The 23,293-nt window shown below is 31.0% G+C and overlaps 1 protein-coding gene across 1 annotated transcript in view; it reads left to right on the forward strand.

The window, feature by feature from the left end:
* The first annotated feature begins 2,111 nt into the window (after positions 1 to 2,111).
* The window catches only part of LOC135956021 (atrial natriuretic peptide receptor 1), a 395,833-nt gene continuing 374,651 nt past the window's right edge, over positions 2,112 to 23,293 (forward strand). Inside the window, exon 1 of the mRNA XM_065506486.1 lies at positions 2,112 to 2,188. The gene's annotated coding sequence lies outside the window, so the exon portion shown is untranslated. The remainder of the gene's footprint in view (positions 2,189 to 23,293) is intronic.

The following is a 23,293-nucleotide window of genomic DNA, read 5'->3' on the forward strand; positions in this document are numbered from 1 at the left end:
CCCTAAAATTGGTAGTGCATAATATCCAATGTGGCATGAGCTAACTGTGTGGTCCTGTTAAAACCACATGTCGTTGGTGTCCATATCATTCAATTCAGGCCAAAAGAAGTTGGTAATTAACGACAACGTCGGTCGTTCTCAAAGAAATATAGACCAGCCGAAAATCTACTTTAAACAGTAACTTTTTTGGGATACACTGGACGCTCATGAATCTCATGTGAATTGATATCGTTCCAAATTCGACGATTTTGTTTCATGGACCTTATTTCTGAAGATGATTTTTTGATACAAATTAGAAGAAAGTTGCCTGAACCGAACACTCTTTTCGATAAAATAATTTTATCGGTTGCAAGTGTTGTTGAACACTATATCTGTCCATGGTGATTTGGCAAAAATAAGCTGAATAAATGACAGCCAATTCCGCAGATGTAGCTTCAATAATATGGCTGCTATCAACTGTCAAAGTTCAAGAGTCCTTATTGAAAGATTCTTTACTTCTAAATAAATGTTCGTTTCTTATTACAGTTATTCTAAAACTGTCATACACAATGTTAACACAAGCCTGAATATTTTCTACTGTTAATATTAAACATTGCAATTTAACATTAACTGTTTATAACAGTAATTCTTTTAATTGTTGAAAAGCTTTTTTTCTACACTACACACATAATGTTGTTTGTTATGTTAAGCTTTCGTGGTCGGTCGTTTAAATCCGATAGCCAGCATGATAAGAAGACTCGCCATGATAACACAACTGTTAAATGTTCAATAGTTAATACTAATGTTGTTGTAATTGTTGTTGTTGTTGTTGCTGCTGTTTGGAAATGTTACTGTAACTGTTGCTATTTTTACTTGTTTGTTTTGTTATTGTTCTTTGCTGTTGAAGTACAATTACAACCTTTAGTCAAGGAAATTTTGAAATCAACAAAACAGTTGTTACTGTTTTAGCCAAACGGACGGTCTTTTTACTACAATCAGTTAAATTCTAACGAAAACTTAAAGAAAAAAGCTAAAAAAAAGACCGGCAAAATCGTAAAGAAAAGACGCGTGTCTTAAGTGATATTAAATAAAAATAGAAATATTTGTGAATTTATTGAAATATAAAATATCGTTAAAAGCCGGTAAATAAATTTTATTAATAATTTTTTTTAATTAATCTGTGTATTTGAGTCGTAAATGTGACGCGTGTTTAATGAATTTTTTTTTGTATTTATTCATAACGTTATTTATGTTGACGTTTATAACGTTCGTACGTTCTGTGAGTTTGACGCCAAATTGACTCCGTGTTTTTTTCTTCTTCATGGTAGCCGTTTTAGTGAATAGAATGTGGAGGAAAAAAAAGTCATAAAAGTGTTTTGTTGTGCTTTTTGCTTGCAATTTTAATTAAAGAAATTAGAAGCTAAAAAATTCATTTGTAGCACATGTGTGGCTTTCGGTTGAATAAACATAATAAAATTTAATAGTTGCGCTTAATGTTGATGTTACGACATTTTTTTTTGGAAACAAAAATTTAAATATTGTAAACGAGAATAATAAAATTCGATTAAAACCACAGTAATATCAGAAATAATGAAATATTAAAATTATTTAAAAAATAAAAGTTTGAAAATTAAACAATTTTATTTTAAAATTTGAATAAAAGCAGAGTTACTAAAACAAACTATTAAAAAACTTAATGAAATTATGAAAATTTATAATTAAAATAAAAAAATCATAATAACAAAATTAATTGCAAAAATTTAAAATAAAAAAGTCTTTAAAAAAATTAAAACAAAGAAATTTTAAAATAAATATAAATAATTAAAAACAAAAATATAAAAATTAACTTTCAAATTAAAAACAAAAAATATAAAAAAATTAAAAGTTAAAAAAATATTGAAAAAATTTAATTGAAATTAAAAAATAAACTTATAAAATTAGTAAAAAAACTAACAACAAATTAAATTAAAAATTATCGGGTTTTGAATAAATATTGAAAAATAATTATAAATATAACAAGTTTAAACAAACGAAAGCCGCGAAAAATTTATAAAACCACCAAGTTTACATTAAAAAATAAGGAAAGAATATAAATTTATTTAATAAAACAAACATATATTGAAATATATAAAAAAAAATATATTTCAAGCAAGATTTGCATCTATAGTGTAATCAAATAACACCAAATTTCATCAAGACTTTATAACAAGTAAGTGCTAGTCTGTAAAAAAATGTTAACCTTATAAATTAATAACAATAAATTTTAACATTTTCATAGTAGCTATTTTCGGTCAATTACACAAAATTGCTTTCATAAATAAAGAAATAAAAATTTAAAGACCAAATAGTAGATTTAATTTAAAAAAGATAACGTAAAACAACTTAATCAAATATAAAGAAAAAAAAAAAACAAAACAAAAGAAGAACTCCCCCAATCTAATCGAAAACCAACCGCAATAACATGAATATTATTATCTATGCGGCAAGGTCGAATTAAATGTACCCTCTGTCATTACCCACAGTAATTATGTCTTAGTGAAAGTATTAATATAACTATGATTTTGAGGTCACACCATAGGTGACTAATAATATTAAAAAGTTCCATAAGTATCTAATAATAAAGGCCTTGTTTAGATATTCCAACTGTGAAGGGTGGTCAATTCCTGCCAAAAATCCATAACTTCTTTATTTCTTCATACAAATGTTTCAAATTTCTTATTTGTATTAAGATTAACATAACCGATCGATCAATAAATATTTTGATGTTCAAATACAGGGTGTGATCGAAAAAAAATTGGTCATTCAAATTTCGGATTACATATACAGGGTTTGTCCAAACAATCACGAACATTTTAAAAGCATCGACAAAATTAGGTTATTCATGTAAATGCCTGAAATTTAGTCCAAAAATGAAGAATAGCATAAGTGATTGAAAAAATGGTCGTACGTTTTGAAATTATCGGAAAAGTTAGGTTATTCATGTAAAATTTTAAATTTGGTGTACATTTAAGAAAAACACACTTGATCCATCGCAAAAAATATTAGAAATTGCATAAAGGAGTTGGCCAAATAAACATTGACATTATAAAAGTATCGAAAAATTTATGTAATTTTTGTAAATGGCTTCAATTAGGTTTATAATTAAAAGTAACATAAATGATCCATTGAAAAAATTTCGACATACAAATACATGGCTTGGCCAATTCAGCATAGACGTAAATCAAACTTATTTAATTTTTGGAATTGATAAAAAAAATACAAAAAAATGTGTAAAATATGAAGGCACTGAAATCGTACTGGTTATTGGAATGGCAGATAATTGCAGCTGAAATTTATAGTACTTACTCCAGATACTTTACAGTATTAGATGTAATTTACACTTAACCTCTAATAGCCCCTTTGAATTTATTCTGGCCTTTCAAACTTTTTATTTAATTTAGTTTCTATAGATTTAAAACTGGTTCCTAATCACTTCACTTTTATATACGAAGAACACGCAAAAACTCCTTAATAACTACGTGGAATAGTTAAGTGCTAACTGTTTTATAAAAGCATGTGCGAGTTTGCAAAAAAAAACTTTAAAGAAAAAAGCACAGGCTACTTCGATTCAAAAGTAAAAAGATTACATTTTTCTAATATTAAAATGACATGAAAAAACCTTTGACTTTACAGCACTATAAATAACCATATAGTTACATTATAGCCAAAATAATAATGATACTGTATATTCTGAAGTGTTAGGAAAAATTTACCATCAAAATTTTATAAAAATTAAAAAAAAAACATTTTTGGCCGGAATTTACCACCGTGCTGTGTAGCAAGAAAAGGTCTGTTTGTAAACCCCTCCAGTTTTGTTAATAGTATGAATGCATGATCAAGTTTACGTCGGGAGAACTCCATGACAATGTCACCATAATTTAGAATATCAACTGAATTTCTAATCATCAAATACATAAATCACTATTATACAAATTAAGGCAGAATTAGTCTTTAATTTCTGTTACGTTCCGAATCAAATGTTTCTCTTTTGTACATGAAAAACATGTATAAGTAGTTAGTTTTTCTGTGCTGTTCCGTTCTGTTCTACGTAATTGTAAGTGACAGCGGCTTTTCAAATAAAGAAAAAAATTATTTGTTATTGATTTTGTGAAATTTAATAGAAATTTGGAAAAAACGAGCCATCTAGTCGAAAATATCAAAGGAAATGGGAATTCCAGGTAAGTTAATGTGTTTTAAAGAGGAATTATGTGTTAGAAGAAAAGAAAAATTATATATTTTGTCAAAGAACAAGTAACTGCCATAATTAAAATCCAGAACGGAACAGAACGCAACAGCAACGGAAAGTAAAAACTAATGAAGCCTTTAGGTTTTTTAAATTTTTATACCCACCATCAAAACGATTATACTGATCTTGTCATTCCATTTGTTAAATATCGTAATATTGGCCGTAGAACCAAGAAGTATATATTGATATATTATTTTGAAACAATTGTACAAGATAAATTTATGCAAAGTATTGCCCATTGTCAGCTATGACCATTTCCAATTTTGTTTGGCAACATATAGATTCCGTGCCAAGAACGAATCAAGCCAATATCGGATACTCTGTTCCAAATTGAAGCGTATCCCAGAGAGAGCGTTCTGCCCGAAACATATAGTAGTCGGACGGGGCAAGGTTTGGACTATAAAGCGGTTGAGGCAAAACTTTCCAACCACTTCATTGTTTAAACTCTTTAAAAGGTATTGTAACATGTGGTCGAGCGTTGTCATGATGGAATATGACGGTTTTATGTCTGGCCGCATATTCTGGGCGATTTTCAGCCAATGCTCACTTCAAACGAATCAATTGTGTTCGATACAGGTTCCCTGTGATGGAATTCAGCAGCTCATTGCCTTAGTGTCATGGATATTTGGCTTTGGTGTCGATTCGGCTGGTTGGCCGGGCTTCAAAAAATGATTTTCTTTTATAGCTTTCAAACATCATTTCGGACATGCAAAATTGTCTTTCAAAGTCTCTCGGCCTCAATTCGTATGGTACGCAATTTCCCTGCTTTTGGATGAATCCTGCTGCTGGTAAACATTTTGAAATTGTTGCTTGAGTAGCTGTCAATGATTTTGCAAGCTCTTATTAAGTTTGACAATAATCTTCATATAGTAATGCCTCCAATTCTTGCACAACCTAATTCGAAATACTCATAAATAATACTGTAAATTATGTAGAAAATCGGTCAATATTTGTCCATAGTCCCCGTACAAGGTCTCCCTCAGAAAATGACTTGAACATTCATAATAGTCTTATAATAAATATCGCGATGAAATTGTCAATAAATGATTTTTACATAAAGATATTAACATAAATTCCGACATACAGTGAGCCTCAGAAGTGAGTATGCACCAAAAATTATTTGATTTTTTTTAAGATAATGAAAATCCTAAAATTTATTCATCGATTAAAATTTTAATGTTTAGGTTTGTTGTAGATGGAGTTGAATAATAGATTCGGTTGTGAAAAAAAAGATTTAAGTCGGACTATAATGATTTTCATGATCCTAAAAAAATCAAAAAATTCGCGGGTGTTTACTCACTTTTGATGCTCACTGTACATAAGTCATTTAAAGTTCTAAGAAATTTATCAGTCTATTAAATTCTGTATTGTTCAAGTCCCCATAGAATGCCAACACTACATATTGATGGTTTGACGTTTGCAATGTCTGCTAGTAGTACTACAAATTCCCCCTTTGTGAATTCTCACTCTTTCAGGATAACATGTCTTTATTTTCAACTCTGTCGAAGAGCACCGAATACTTCTATCAGAAAAGCAGCTCGTAAAGTTAAATGTTCTGAAACTTTTGTACGCAGAGCCAAAGCTAATGCTGGTTTGAAGTTGTATGGAATTCAGAAAGTTCCAGATAGCAAACGAACAAGCGAAAAAATTGAGGTAAAATTGTATAAAAAAATTAACCTGGTTGTGTGATGTATGGTTAGGGTATTCAATCGATTAACCGTTAATCGGTTAACCGATTAATTTTTGTCGGTTAACTGTTCGAATAATTCAAAATTGCCGATTTTCAAATAACAAATAAACCGATTAATTTGTGTCGATTAACCGAATTTTCCTTTTTTGCACTTTAACATATTTTTTTGTATTTATTTTTCTGTTTTAATAATCCAAATACAAATGTCAAAGTAAAATTGAATATCTTTTCGAACATCTAAGAAACACGTTTAGAGAGTATAATAACTGACATATTTAATTTACATGTATTTGTCGGATGAGAACATGAAAATAGTCGAAACTGGAGATATTACAGAAAATTTAAATATTTAATTAAACAAATTTCCCCATTTTTTACAGTGTCATTTATCAAAACTTATCGAAATTACTAAAAGTATTCAAAATCCAAAAAGGACTTCAAAGGTATAATGGAGGATCAGCAAGAGTTTTTTCAGTTCGAATTTTATTAAAACTATTGTTACGTTTTAACCTTTTCAAAAACTTGGTTTATTTCCTTTAAATAAACCAGATACTTTTGATTGCAAATAAAAGCCGTTTAGTAGATTGAAAATTGTAACAACTCTTTATTTATTTAAAATGTACAGCAACAGAATTAAATAGTCACTCAATGTTTTTTATACACGTTTATAAATTCACAGAAATACAGACACACTAATGTACACGAATTCACTTGAAAAACACAGCACACTTTAAGGCACTCAGTTGATATTTATTCGAAAAGCGTCTCTGATAAACTCACTAACGACTGCAACCTCTGCCACTATTTATAACACTGCCATCTGCACTCTAGATTGCTCGTTAAAGCTCGTATATTCTAGGGCTTTCTAGTACATACGCCATCTGTGGTGTACTTTCTACAATCTTCTTTAACTGAATATTCGAATTCGAATATACGGTCGGAGCAAACAGCGTTGCCATACTTACGATCAATGGTCAACTGAAAGCTTTTATTCAATGTTAATAATGCCCACAGATATGTTACAGTTTGTTATTACAGCACTGCTATTTGAAAGCATTATGCAACTTTTAAATCAGCCGTTAAAATCGTTATATTTGAATTCAAGTACAATATCGTAACACTATAGAAAATTATTTATTTTTTGGTTGAATTGTCGTGTTTTGATTATTTTTCATGTTTTTATTCTTGTTATTAATAAAATACTTAAATAAGTACATACATAAAATTCGTGGTTTTATTTTCAGTTTAAAATTTAAATCGAAATTATTCGGTTAATCGAATAATTTAAAATTAACCGATTATTAACCGATTAAAACTAAACCCCGGTTAATTATTTGCTCGATTAACCGATTAAACCAGAAACCCGATTAATGTATGATGAAACTACTTTATACCCGTTTTCTCCCTTAAAAGTTTCGAATTTAAAAAAAATATCAAACACCTATCTGCTAAATTTTTTAATAGATACAGATGCATTTTAATTTTGTTTGTATCTATGTTAGAATGTATAATAGAATATATAGAATTACCCACATAATCATCGAATTTCCCAAAATCCCTTGTTAGTGGATATCCGTTGGGGAGAGGGGAACCTATAATCCAAATTGTATAGGGGTCTACCTTTTGGTTTTTGGGCCTTCGATTTTCAAAAATGCCTTAAGTGACTTGATAAGAGACCAATACCTTTCGAAAGATAAATCTAAGCTACTATCATCTAGACTCAATGAAATAAATCTTTTAACTTAACGTTTTGCGGTTGGGTGGTTAGTTTACTAACCACATTTTCTATAGTCTTTAAAACATAGTTTATTTTCATCTATTGCCATTTTGTTAAACAATTATATTTTTTGAAGTCATCTTTTATGATTTTTTGCAAAACTTTGCCGTCAGGGTGCTCTGGTTATATAAATATATTAATTTCAAAATATTGTAAAAATCAGTTTTTTTAAGAGACTTTCATGCATTCAATAACAGAACAGAGTGTTTATTGTTCATCAAATTCAGTATTACTTTGATATTTCGGTTGTTTGGGCAGAAAATTTAGTCAAAAATATTCGATTTCAAAAAAATTTATACGAAACAAACATTTTTATCACAGTTATTTTTAATGCAAACCACCACGGTGGTTAACGGAGGTTGGGGTGGTTTTTTATGTTTTGATTAAATTTTTCTTACTTTTTATAATAAACTAACCTAGATTAATGTAAAAATGCATTTGTTTTGATTTTAAACTTATACACAAAAAAGCGTGGCTGAAAGAGTTAAGGTACGAAAGTATCAATTTATCGCGGCCTAGAAAAAGAACTTCTTACATTGTTCAGAAAAATATGTAGTCTTTTGCAATGACAATGGTGGAGTTTTAACGAAAACGGGGCCCTCAAGCTACAAAGTAGATGAATGGAGATTATTTATGGACAGCTGAAAGCGTAGATTGAAATGTGTTTTACTAGCCATTGGTAACAATCACGAAGCTGTGCCTATTACTCATTCTACGAAATTAAAGTAGGGGTATCAATATGTAGATCTTGTTTTAAAAAAACTTAAGTACTTGAATCACCAACCCCTAAGTCTTAGGCGCGGATTCTTTTCAACCATTTGGGAGGCGAAATAAATTTTTTTTTTTTTGTTTTTATATAAAAACTTTTCGGTTTTGGAAGGGTGAAATTTCCTTTTTTACATCCCTTAATATGCGCCTGCTAAGCATACAATGGGTTATATGCGTCGACTTAAAAATGGTTAATTTCTTCTTAGGTCAAAATCAAAGTGGTTATATTAAAATTCCATGTTTCATCTGTTTATGGAACAGCAGAGTTATTGGGACTTATGAAGCAGTATTTGCCTTTCTTTCAGGAAAGTTTCCAGGTTTGAGTATATCAAACCTAAAGCTGGCGAAATTAATAAAACCTAAGAAGTTTTGTCAAAACAAAAGCCTAAAATTAAGAAAATAAAAAATAATAAAATAAAGTAAAAAGCGTAAATGTAAAACACAATGTTTAACCCAAAACAAAAAATCTCTACTAATTGCTTAAGAACACATTAAAAGATCTTTATAAATTATTCCGTTAAGCAAATAAGAAATAAGTTAATACAGAAATAAACAAAATTTATAAATAAATATTTACGTTTGTTGTTTTGTTTGGGGTGTCATAAACAATTTTTAGTAGACAAAAACTCATTCACTTTTTTCGATCAGGTAATAAAATATAAATACGTATTTAGCTATATTTTTTTATACTTATAGTTATCGTAGAATTTATAAATAATAATAACGATTACTGAACAATAAACATTTCTCAACCAAAAAGAAATTAAAGGCAACAATTGATAATAATGTTTGCAGAGGTAAATAACTAAATGAAGAGACTTTTGAATTGGTATTTTCCAGGCATGACTAATGCATATATTTTTTAAAAAAAGCGTCTCTGTAATGCAGAATTACTGATACCCTTCGCCAACATATACATAACTGATATTATTATCGTTTCAACATTGATGTAACATTGATGCATATAACAATATATTGTAAGCTGTTGTAATAATTTATCGTTGAGTAAACAACAGTAAACAAACAACAATAGTCAAAACAACAAACACACAAAACTTTCATTAAACACACGACAACAACATGCTGCTGAGCGGTAAACACTGTTAATGTTGAAACTGGTGAAAAAGCTCTTACATTTTGGCTTATAACTTGGTTTGTTCTGTACCGATTCTGACGATTATTTATTTGTTGTAGTTTAAACGCGAGCATGATTTCCACAGACTGACAATAGTCGTTGACTTTAATAAGAACCCTACAGCTAACATTGTACATAAATATGGTGGTTAAAATCTCTGTTTCATAACGTTCTTCATTGATGCACATCAGTCCAGTAGTTAAGAAGATACTTGTTAAGAAGATACTATTGCTATTTATATTGTAACATGTGTCGTTATAAAAAGTAAGTATACTCGTAGCAGTTTGAGATTTCATACGACATATTAATTGTGAGCATTTGTTAAGAAAATATCTACAATTATTTACCTCATTTAACTTTCGCATTCTGCTTTAACCTGCTATAATGATAAACATCATCAGTTCAACAGCACCAAGCACAAAACTGACATAAAACCCAATGATGAAATAAACATTTCATAGAAAAGACAGCCAAAAATAAACTGCAAACAATTCACATTGGGTCTATAGTCTTTATAATAGACTCCTCTACAGTCTTTACTATTTACAATGACTCGTCTATTGACTTTACTATCGTCTACAGCCTTTACTATAGACTAGTCTAAAGTCATTACTGTAGACTCGTATAAAGTCTTTACTATAGACTCGTCTAATGTATTTACTATAGACTCGTCTAAAGTCTTTTCTAAAGACTCGCCTAAAGTCTAAAGTCATTACTATAGACTCGTCTAAAGTCTTTACTATAGACTCGTCTAAAGTCTTTACTATAGACTCGTCTAATGTCTTTACTATGGACTCGTCTAAAGTCTTTTCTATAGACTCGCCTAAAGTCTAAAGTCTTTACTATAGCCCCGTCTAAAGTCTTTACTATAGCCCCCTGTAAAGTCTTTACTATAGACTCGTCTAAAGTCTTTACTATAGACTCGACTAAAGTCTTTACTATAGACTCGTCTAAAGTCTTTACTATAGACTCGTCTAAAGTCTTCACTATAGACTCATCTAATGTCTTTACTATAGACTCTTCTAAAGTCTTTTCTATAGACTCGTCTAATGTCTTTACTATAGACTCGTCTATAATAAAGACTATAAAGACTCGTCTAAAGTCTTTCCTATAGACTCGTCTATATTCTTTATTATTTACTATAGACTCGTCCATAGTCTTTATTATTTACTATAGACTCGTCTATACTCTTTGTTATTTACTATAGACTCGTCTAAATTCTTTACTATAGACTCATCTATAGTCTCTACTATAGACTAGTATATAATAAAGACTATAAAGACTCGTCTAAAGTCTTTCCTATGAATCGTATAAAGTCTAAAGTCTTTATTATAGCCTCATCTAAAGTGTTTACTATAGACTCGTATAAAGCCTTTACTACAGACTCGTCTAAAGCCTTTCCTATAGACTCGTCTAAAGCCTAAAGTTTTTACTATAGACTCGTATAAAGTCTTTACTATAGACTCGTCTAATGTCTTTACTATAGACTCGTCTAAAGTCTTTACTATAGACTCGTCTAATGTCTTTACTATAGACTCGTCTAAAGTCTTTTCTATAGACTCGCCTAAAGTCTATAGTCTTTCCTATAGACTCGTGTAAAGTCTTTTCTATAGACTCGTCTAAAGACTTTATTATGAATAGTCTAAAGTTTAAAGCCTTTATTATAGACTCGTATAATGTCTTTACTATAGACTCGTCTAAAGTCTTTTCTATAGACTCGTCTAAAGTCTTTACTATAGACTCGTCTAAAGTCTTTACTATAGACTCGTCTAAATTCTTTTCAATAGACTCGTCTAAAGTCTTTACTATAGACTCGTCTAAATTCTTTTCAATAGACTCGTCTAAAGTCTTTACTATAGACTCGCCTAAAGTCTAAAGTCTTTACTATAGACTCGTCTAAAGTCTTTTCTATAGACTCGTCTAAAGACTTTACTATAGCCTCGGCTAATGTCTTTACTATAGACTCGTCTAAAGTCTTTTATATAGACTCGCCTAAAGTCTGAAGTCTTTACTATAGACTCCTCTAAAGACTTTACTATAGATTCGTCTAAAGTCTTTACTATGAATCGTCTAAAGTCTAAAGCCTTTACAATAGACTCATCTAAAGCCTTTACAATAGACTCATCTAAAGTCTTTACTATAGACTCGTCTAAAGTCTTTTCTATAGACTCGTCTAAAGTCTTTACTATAGACTCGTCTAAAGTCTTTACTATAGACTCGTCTAAATTCTTTTCAATAGACTCGTCTAAAGTCTTTACTATAGACTCGTCTAAAGTCTTTACTATAGACTCGTCTAAAGTCTTTACTATAGACTCATCTGAAGTCTTTTCTATAGACTCGTCTAAAGTCTTTATTATAGACTCGTCTAAAGTCTTTACTATAGACTTGTCTATAGTCTTTATTATTTACTATAGACTCGTCTATAGTCTTTATTATTTACTACAGACTCGTCTATAGTCTTTACTATTTACTATAGACTCGTCTAAAGTCTTTACTATAGACTCGTCTAAAGTCTTTACTATAGACTCGTCTAAAATCTTTACTATAGACTCGTCTAAAGTCTTTTCAAAAGACTCGTCTAAAGTCTTTACTATAGACTCGTCTAAAGTCTTTACTATAGACTCGTCTAAAGTCTTTACTATAGACTCGTCTAAAGTCTTTACTATAGACTCGTCTAAAGTCTTTACTATAGACTCGTCTAAAGTCTTTTCTATAGACTCGTCTAATAGACTTTACGAGTTTTATAGACTCGTCTATAGTCTTTACGAGTTTTATAGACTCGTCTATAGTCTTTGCGAGTTTTATAGACTCGTCTAAAGTCTTTACTATAAAAAAACTAATGATGGGTTTGTTTAGATCCATCAATCTTCTCCATATTGCTGCCCCAATGTGCCATGTGTGATAAAAATAAAAGTCAACAAAATTGCACTTTATGGACAATTTTATTAATCAGCTTAACTGCAAGCCACACACGACTAACAAACACGCCCAAAGGAAGGATGTTGCAAAGAAAACATAAAAATTTATAAGAGACAGATAGATACATTTTATGAGCTACAAAATCTCACAATATATGATATATGTATATATAAGCAAGTATGTTGCTCTGATAAAGTTCTTAAATAAATTCAACAAAACAGAAAACTTTAAATTAAATTGAAGTTGTCTTTAGTGACGTATACATCAAAAAAGAGTAATAAAATTACATATGGATACTTTAACGCCTGGGTTGACACACCCATCCCTCTCTAAGGCAATTAAAATTTGCCTGCTCTTGGATCATATTCTTAAAAATGAAATGAATGTCATGATTTTCAAGGACATCTAAACCCACTACTACAGTTAAAAGTTTATAGTGCTGATGCTGTTAGATGTGAAAAAAATAATACAAAAGTTAGTTCATGCTTTTCGTGCAATTTGTTTCTTTCGGATAAACAATAAAACAAAGTTTTTTTTTTTGAATGGAAAACAAGTTTTCAAAAGTTGGGTATTAGGGGAAGCCTCAAACAATAATTAGAGATGTTTTCAACTAAGATGAAATTCTAAGCCATTTCTAGACACTATTTCTCAAAATTGTTCATGTCTCTCGGACTGCTGAAATCAACTTTTTCAAGTCCATAAATAATAACCAATATAAATGATACATTTACTTATGTATGGAAATGTTGATATTGAATATCGGTCAATAGATTGGCCTCGATCTGTCATCAATACTCTTGTAGAATAAGTTTGAAGAAATGGATTTCTAATGTTAGGCGAAATCCAAAAAAACAGGATTTTGTTTTTTTGGTAATTCCTTTTCTATCATCTAATGATACTTTTCTAAACATCAACTATACTTTTATTTCTCCCTACAAAAGCGGCCCTCCCTATTGTGTATGTTTTACGCAAGCTTCTCTCACTGAACTATATGATGTGTTAAGTATCGAAATAACAATACAATTTTCGGGCTTTTCTTCAAAGAAACATGGAAATAAAGTTTTCATGTATGCAAATTTCAAATTTATTTCATGCGTCTTCCTTTAAAACCAACTCAGCGTATAAGTAATATTTTTTTCCATTGTCTTTAATGTTCAAATAAAAATCACTCATACGCAATGTAGCCAACTATTTGGAAAGAATGCGTTAGTGGTGGATGGTTTTTAAAAATGCAAATATTTTTCTGTTAGTTAAAATGGAAAATATTAGCATAAATGATTGTTCTGTGGCCAAAGTAGAAAATAGATGTTTGCTTATAATGATATGTATTGAAATACGTGGTTGGTGTGATAAATGATGTAGCAAGCAAGAGGTTGCAAATATGTTCAGAATTTAAGATATTTAGAGATCTACAATTAAAAAGAACTGGTTTTTTCATATATTCGACTTTGCACAATCTTAAATACTGTCAATCTATATTTATAATTGCTTAAATGATTCATTTATGACCATAATAGGTTTAGATTTTTTTTTTTGAAATAATTCGGTCTCTCGGGAATTATTAGATTTATTGTTACGAAATTTCACATGGTTGGAGCTGAGGTGTTTTTGAGGTTTTTAACAGTTTTTAAGCTTCCTAGGGTTAATGTAGGCCGTTGCGTGGCTCCTCAAAATTGGTCAACTCGTGTCTCACATTTCTTAAAGAAATCGCCCAAAATCCATTTATAATCCTAATGAGCTGAAATTTAATTAGAAAACTGCTATATTAGCAATTTAATTGTAAATAAAATAAAAATAACTTGCCAACAGTTATCTTGTCAATATAAAAAGTTACATGCATCCAAAGTTACATCATGGACTGTATGAAAAAACGTTACAATTTTTGAAAAGGAGGCAAGATTTATGCAGCATCTGAAGGTTAAGTATAAGCTTTTTGTATAAGTATTTGGTATCTGTGAAATCCTTAGGTCTTGAAGATTGATCTTTTGGTAAAATAAAATAATTTTAAGAATTTCTAGGACGTCATTTACCTTAGAAACTAAAAAAATTAAATATAGGGATTTTTCATGAAGAAAAAATATAAAATTTAAATTAATGTAAAATATTAGCGGTTAAAGATATTGTAACAAACATTGAAAATATTGTACATCCAAATGTTCTGAAATTTATTGCATTAAAATTTTTCACATTTTTTATTTTCAAATATCGAAATTCCTAAAAAGCGGAAAATGTGTTACAAAAACTGATTTTTTTTAGAAAAGTGCTTACTCTTAAATTAATTACCATGTGATAGTAAAAAAACGTTATTTGTATTTAAATAACATATAGGGTTATGATCGATTTTCGATGATCGGCGCTTTGCGTTTTTAGAATTTTCTACTCAAACCAAAAATATTTGTTTTAAATTGGCCAAGTTTGGATAGGTCTGGGGGGACTAGGTCCCCTTAAGTGAGACAAGTTTTACTGTACACACTTTCGCATTAAGTTCTCTTTTTGGATCATATAAACAATTTCTATATCCTCGAAGGATATTTTGTTATTCATGGAAAATCCCTATATAGGCACCTTTTTGGGGAAAAACGTAAAAAATACGGCTCTTCTTACATATTGAAATTTTGGATGCACGTAACTTTTTATAGGGACAATATAACTGTTAGCAAGTTATTTTTAATTTATTTAGAATTTTATTGCAAATATAGCTGATTTTTTTTAAAAAAAATAGACCCTCCGTTAGAGTGTCCCAACATTTTTTTTTTTGGAATTTTGGAACGCATACCCTCTATTTTTTTATATATATAAAACTATAGTTAAGTATGAAATTTTGTCTTTCTATCACGATTGCAACCCGTGCCGACTTCCGATTTAGTTTTGAGGTGCATATACAAGGGGAACAAAATTAAATTTTTTCAGTTTTTGTAAAAATGTTGCCATTAAATAATTACTTTTGCAATTTAATTTAAAAGAATCAAAATGAGTACGCAATTGTCGTTCGAATAAGATATAAAACGCAAAAATTGGTTAAAAAATGTTAAAGTTATTAAAAAATCGCCAGGCCATTAAAGTGTCTGAGGCCATTAGAACAAGAAATGTAGGAACAAAATTAAGATATTTTGAGAAATATTAAAATAAAAGCTTATTTTTACTTAAAATATATCCATATTTACTTGTGTATGAGTTTTTGTCTTCGTAGGATACCGTTAACCTATTCGCAGGTATGACAAAAAACGGCAGTTTTTTTAACGGCAGTTTCAAAATTCCATTTTCAAATTTTTAAAAATTTTGTTAAAGAAATTTTAGAATTTTTTGATCATCACTTGGGAATTTATTGACAACATAATAGGGAATAAAAATTTGAAAAAAGTATGACAATGCCTCCTATAGTTTTTCCGTACCTGCGATTTAAATTTTGCGATTTTCGAGAAAAACTAATTTTGGAGAATGTGCCAAAGAGCAGAATTAAAAAAAAATAAATAAATAAACCTAAATATCTCATTTTGTGGACATTCTTAAGGACTATTTATATTTTAAATTTCCACACATTCGGAACATTCTTCAATTTTAGGTGATTTTATTTTAAAAATTTAGACCCGAGGTAGCGTGTAATTTTGTAAATTAAGCGTAAAAAGCTTTTTTTACAACTTTTGTATTTTTGGTGACCCCCACTGAAATTTTCTGGCAAAATTTTCATAGAATATTTTAATCCTTTTTGAAAGGACGTTTTTTGATTTTCTCGAAAAAAGGGTAAAATTGACCCCTAAAGAGAGGAAATTGAGGGTTAAGATATTTCACAAAAATTATCACCCTAAAATTCCACAAAAACAAATTCTCACAGACATTAACTTTTTTTACAGTTAGTATAATGCTCCCTTCGATCAAAATATTATAGGGTCCCAATTCTGTTCCAATCAAATAATCTCAATTTGTCGAACAGTGTTATTATTGTTCTTTTTTGGACTCCATTCAGCAATAGAAGAGTTGAGAAATACCAAAAATGTAATACATTTTTTTTACGTATTTCATTATTATACATTTTTGCAGACGTTTTTATCAATGACTTAGCTTTATTGTCAAATTTGTTCAAAATAAAATCTTCAAATATGGTTTAAGAAAGTTTTGTAACTAAATACTACACATATTTCATGTTTTTAACTGTATTTTTTTTAAATTTAATTTTATAATGACACGTTTTGTTGACCAGTACCAGCATTTAATCAATGTCTTTGTGTTTATATTTAATTGCATATGCGACTAAATGTATGTGCTTTTATTTATGTGCCAAATAAAGTTTATATAGTAATGGCTAAATTTGACAAATATATTAACTACCTACACCAAAATGTAGAATAATTTTTAAAATCGAATCGCATTGGAATTTTATAGTCTGAACTGTATGACAAAATTATAACAAACAATTTTATTTTTTTTTTTAAATTTCCAAACAAAAATTTTTTTTTGGATAACACAGTGCAACACGATAAAAATAACCATATACGGACACCACTACGTGATAAAAGACCAAAAAAAAACTGTGTCACAGTTTTGCCCAAAGTCATGCACATTTTTTATAGGACCCCAAAGATTAGGGGCCACGGTCTCATTTTTGCAAAAAAGTGATCATTTTATCAGCAAACAGTCCCGAATTTTGATTTACTATCTGAGGCAAAGTTGTAGCCCTTTTTCAAAGATGCCTAACAGTAGGCTTTATTTAATTGTTTATGGCCCAAAACACTTAATTCCCTTTTTTTACTAACTTTATTGACCTACTTAAACGGTGTTAAGAATCATTCATAGGAAGTTCATATGTTCTAGAAAGTTGTTTACTCAGATCTTAGGTACATTTTTGTAGGAGTAGAACTTTTAGAGTAGAGTAGACTTTTTTTTAAAAAAGTAGTATTTCTAATCTTTTTTTTTAAAAAATAGTAAAAATACTACTTTTTTTAAAAAAAGGAGTAGAAATACTACTTTTTTTTAAAAAAAGGAGTAGAAATACTACTTTTTTCAAAAAAAGGAGTAGAAATACTACTTTTTTTTACTGCATCGCAAAATCATTTTTTGCCATACAATTCCATATAATAATTCCGAATGGGGATATATGGCTGCGCGAACTATACCCCCTGATGATGTCATAATTGTATAGCATACGAATTGGCCAGAAGAGGAGCGATGATGGCTGAGGAGGAAACTGATCTTGAATTTCCTTTGCTAAATACGTATAAGATGATTGTACAGCAGAAACTACATGAGACTGACTAATGAATCCACCTGTGTTATCGCAAGGTCGATCTCTCCTATACACGATGCCGGCGGGACTAATCTACTTATAGAATTCCGTAGTGAGCAAATAAGGCTAATTGTTCTTTTTTATTTGTTAATTGTTTCTTTTTTATTTGGAACACATGCTACAAGATACGGTTTAACGACAGCTGTCGAAACCAAGAAAATGAGTAGTATATGTCCCAACTAGTCTGCCATTGCCCGACTCTAAAATGGCAGAATAGTATTCTTGGAACCCACTTCCTCTCGAGTTTTGATGAGCTATCGAGGATGAATCTGAGATGCATCCATTTCTTCATCAGAGAATCTGGTTGGTTCAACTTGGAAACAACGGATGTCAAATAAGTATCTTGCTGTTTGCATCTTGTATATCACAATGGGATCAGTTTAGAATGGTTTTTGTATATTTCATCATTCAGCAAGGGTCAGGATTAAGAATATAAAAAATCCATAAAATTAAAAAGATATTGAATGCAGTTTAAAAAAAAGGATGGTGAAAATTTATAAATTGCCTCTCAGTTTCTTTGTCATTGAAATCAGAATAAAAATTCCGAAAGTGGAATTAACATCTTTTGTTTAACACATTATCCTTTTACATATTTATTACTTGTGTCTACATACATTGTCCTTCCACAGAAGACCAAGATGATTATCAACATGTTCTTGACATTAATTCCTTAGATTTTCACTGTCTATTGTATCAGAAACAGTATGCATTACTTAGAGTATTCGTACAACTAACCGAAGTTGTATAAAGATGTAAGAATCTTTTTTTTTTATTTTTGCAATCTGCCATATTAAACATTTTAGTATAAACAAGAACATTAAGGAGAAAAAGATTTCATTTCATGCTGTTGTCATAAAAAGAATGTGATGCAAGTGACAATAAAGATTTTTTTGCGTAATCAATTTGTAATTTTCTGTTTGTTTTTATTTAATATGTTTGTGAATTGAATGATTTTAAATATGGACATTTTTAAATGAAAGTATAAGTAGAGAAGATGTTGGTAAATCTGGGGAAAAATATTGGGAAAGAACATATATAAAAGAAAATCTAAAAATTCAAGCTAAATCTGATGTGATTTGTATCAATATTCAAGACGATATATTATTATTTAAGCGAAAAATGGTCTGCTGTCGAAATTTGACAGCAAATATTTTGAAATTGATGCTTGGTACGATCATCCTGCATATCTATCGTAGCAACAACTAAGGCGATACCCCCTCTGATGTTGTAAAACCCATGCTTTCGGAAGAAGGGATTGATTGCAATAACGTGTAGGTCCAACCGATACTGAGGATACCAACTCTGTTTCCGAAAAGGTTGATAACTTCTTTGAAAGGAATAGATGATTCGGTTGACGAGGACGCCCTCCTGAACTCTAACTAGTAGCTCACTGATGTTACCATTGTCAAAATAGGCGATACGAACAAAGTCCCCAAACTGCAAATGAATTAAAATCCCATAATTGGGGGCTTTATTCATTATGAATTATAACCCAAAAGTTCTAAATGAAATAAATCCCCAAAAAATTAACTAAGTCCCTAAATTTCGTTGTTGTTTTTTTCTATATGGCTTGGGGACTTTGTTCATTGGGGACTTTGTTCGTAGCGCCTTCAAAAAAAGCATGGTGAGGGTGATGCAAATCAACCTTCAGCTCTTTGAATATCTTCATTCTGTCTGATTATAGCAATGATAAAGTAACAGTAGTATGATGTCAGTTTGATTTGGCTCATATGCTACATGGCGCACAATCATGGAGAGTATCCACCAAATTATGCTGTCCGTAGTGTAGTAAAACGGGCAAATGAGTCCAGGATACCTTTGGTTCAATGACTTATATGAGGTAGCAGTGACACCAATACAATTGGTGAGAGTCTTTTCAGTTTCATACCTAGCAGTAGTTTGGAAGTAGTAAATAGATGTTCAGAACCTACCTTCATTGTTTCAAACAGAAGTGAGGGGCTACTCTTAAAACTTGTGAGTGCTGAGCACCACAGTATTATTACTAATTGGGCTGTCTCTAGTGACTGCTCGATTTCCGATCACCAATATATTGATTTCAATATTAGTGTAACTCACATGAGTGTTAACAGCCTTCTAAAGAGGAGGTAGACCAGTTGGGAGATGCAACGTTATGTACTCTCTCGGTCTTTACCTTACCCTCCCGCTGAATCGGCTACTAATATGTCCTGTAAGGCGAACATCCAAATAGGTAGGAAAAAGCCTCCTTGGTGGAATCCTGAGTTAGCACTTGCCGGAAGGACGTGTCGTAAATTGTTCAACGAGGAAAAGAGGCTGGGAAACTGGATAACGCTCATATGGGTCCATGGACACGATGGAAGTAAAGGTTGAATAAGGGATGAAAGAAAGGGGGTGCGATGATAAATGAGAAGGCGATCGACATCTTTTCCGGTATTTGCTTTGTTAAATGCAAGATGGCTTAAGACAGCATATGATGCCAGCAGGACGAATTTACTTATTTAATTCAGTCGTGAGTAAATAAGGCTAATTATCTCCTTTATTACGGGACACTGTATTACAAGACACATGCTAGAAGACTGGTCGTACGGTACAACGACTACTGTAGAAGTTGCCACTGCTCTCTCGTCAGGGAATCTGGTTGGTTTAACTCAGAGACATCGAAAGTATTATAAATATACTGCTGTTTACGCCCAGTCATCCCCAGGATGACTGGGGAATTACAGACATTCAAATTGTCCTAAAAACATTGAGTCTTTTATCAAAGAAAATAGAACACTCCGACGTCAATGGCAACAAAGGCTAAACTTAATCAGTGCCAAAGAAGACTTCACGTCGCCTTAAGGATTAATAAAGAATCTAACCTGAGAAATTATCTTAAAAACTTAGACCCTACTAAGACCACAGAATATAGTCTCTGGAAAGCTGTGAAAAATATGCAATGCCCTATTGTATATGAGTCGCCCATACGCCTTCAGAACGGAGAATGGGCAAAAAATACTTCAGAAAAAATCGAAGCATTTGCCAATCACTTGGAGAATGTATTTACCCCAAATTATACAAATTCATATATTAGAGATAATGTCATAAATAATGTGGTGCCAGCCCCACTAAAATTCCGGTTCTCTGCCGTGAGGACGACGGTCAAAGGTCTTAAGGCTGGAAAATCACCTGGTATAGATAAAATTACTACCACGATGATAAGTAATCTGCCCAACTCAGCACTGAGAATTATTTTGTTCATATTTAACTCAATACTACGTATTGGATATTTCCCAAAATATCTGATATTGTTATGATACCGAAACCGGGAAAAGATGTCACTCAAGTGACAACTTTTTAAAAAGTTGTTACTTGAGAGACTTATAGTGCACCTTGATGAAAATTGCATTATTCCTGACCATCAATTTGGTTTCAGAAGGAAACATAGTACTATCGAACAGGTACATCGGATAACTACACTTATTCGGAAAACCTTCGAGAGCAAGCAAGCATTTATTGACATTTATTGGCACGATGGACTAATACACAAAATTACTAGATTATACTACCTGCGAACATACATAAACTGCTTCAAAATTACATACAAGAAAGATCTTTTCAAATCAGATCAAAGGATGTGATCTCAACACGTCGAAAAATATCCGCAGGTGTACCACAGGGAAGTATTCTAGGGCCGTTCCTATATATTTTATATACTGCAGATATTCCTACGAGCGCACTGACTCACACATCTACATTTGCGGATGATACCGCTTCTTTAAGTACACATGAAAACCTCGTAATAGCTTCTGAACAACTCCACTCTCACATCGGCGATTTGGAAAAATGGCTGGACAAATGGAAAATTAAGGTCAATGCAACAAAATGTATTCACGTTACATTTACTTTAAGACGAGAAAGTTGCCCTTCCATACAGATAAATAATATCAAAATCCCAGAACAGAGCCATTTGAGATATCTCGGTATCCATCTTGATCGCCGTTTAACGTGGTCCCACCATATTGATGCCAAGTTTACACAAATAAAATTAAAGTCAATCCAACTGTACTGGTTAATTGGCCCACGGTCTGCTCTAGACTTGGAACACAAAGTGCTTTTGTACAAAACAATTATAAAACCGATATAGCTATACGGCATTCAGCTATGGGGAACAGCCTCCTCATCTAACGTTGAAAAATTGCAAAGAAAGCAGTCAGCACTGTTAAGGACAATAACAGGTGCCCCATGGTACATTCGCAATATTAATATCCATAGGGATTTCAATGTCCCCATAATACGCGAGGAGATCAAACTCTCCAGTCTAAAATACATTTCAAAACTAATGGATCATCCAAACACCTTTGCCAGGAAGTTGCTGTCATTTGAGGGTCATAGACGACTCAGCCGATTGGAAACACTGCATCTGGCCAGATAATCATTTAACGAGCACTCATGTTGGACATTGCAGCGGCAATAACAACTTTAGTTTTAGTTTATTTGTAAATTTCTAAAAAGAAATATTCAATAAAGAAAAAAGATACTGAAAAAAAAACTTTTGAATGGACATAAATGAGCTGGTTGATGAGTGGCTGCCCATGAAATCTAATCTAGCTCCCAATGATTTTGCACGCTGTTCTTGAGTTTGACACAATCTTCATAGAGTAATTCTTTCAATTCTTGGTCTTTAAAGTTTTTTGGCTGACGTGGGCGATCTTGGCTTTCCTTGTCAAAATCACCACTTCTCAACCGCCACCATAAGCTTCGGTGAGCAATCGGTGCGCTTCAGAGCCGGAAAAAGCCGGAAATAGTAAATTTCTGTCGGTTTGTAATAGAATATCCAATTTATTTTATATTTTAGCAGACGTTGATCCTTAAGCTAAACTGTTCATCTACTGAACAAAAAATTCTGTGGTTAGAATAACCTTTTCGCAAATATTAAACACTGTGTTATAAGTTATTGATTTTAAAGTAGAAAGCAAATACATTCTCATCTCCTTTTTTTAATATTGAGAAAAAATCCTTTGATTTCTAAAGCCTATAAGTTGAGCTGTTGCTGTATTGATTTTTTTCCCAGTTTCAAGTGAATTGAAGTGTGTAAATCCTACCTTCGATAGGTGTAAATTGCAACAAGGAAATAAACAAAAACTGCAAAAGCAAACTAAAATGTTAAACATTTTGTAGGTCAGGTGATACCTAAGCCACACACTTGTCAAAGAAATCGTATGAACTTATATGTCAATAAAGTAGAATGGCAATAACTCAACAAAATGCAATTAAAGTTGGATAAAAACCATAAAATTGTTAAAAAGAAAATCATTCTAAAGAACAGCTTTAACAAATAGTTCATAGAACTAAGAATTAACATTAAAATTAACAAGAATTTCCATATTTTAGCTATTAAATTTGAGCTACAAAACGTATGAGTTATTTTTAGAAAACAATCAATTATAAATTACTCATACGCCTGCTTAGCTAATCAAACTAACATGATGTGTAATAAA

This window comes from Calliphora vicina, chromosome 1 (genome assembly GCF_958450345.1).
Source record: "Calliphora vicina chromosome 1, idCalVici1.1, whole genome shotgun sequence".
NCBI lineage: Eukaryota > Metazoa > Arthropoda > Insecta > Diptera > Calliphoridae > Calliphora > Calliphora vicina.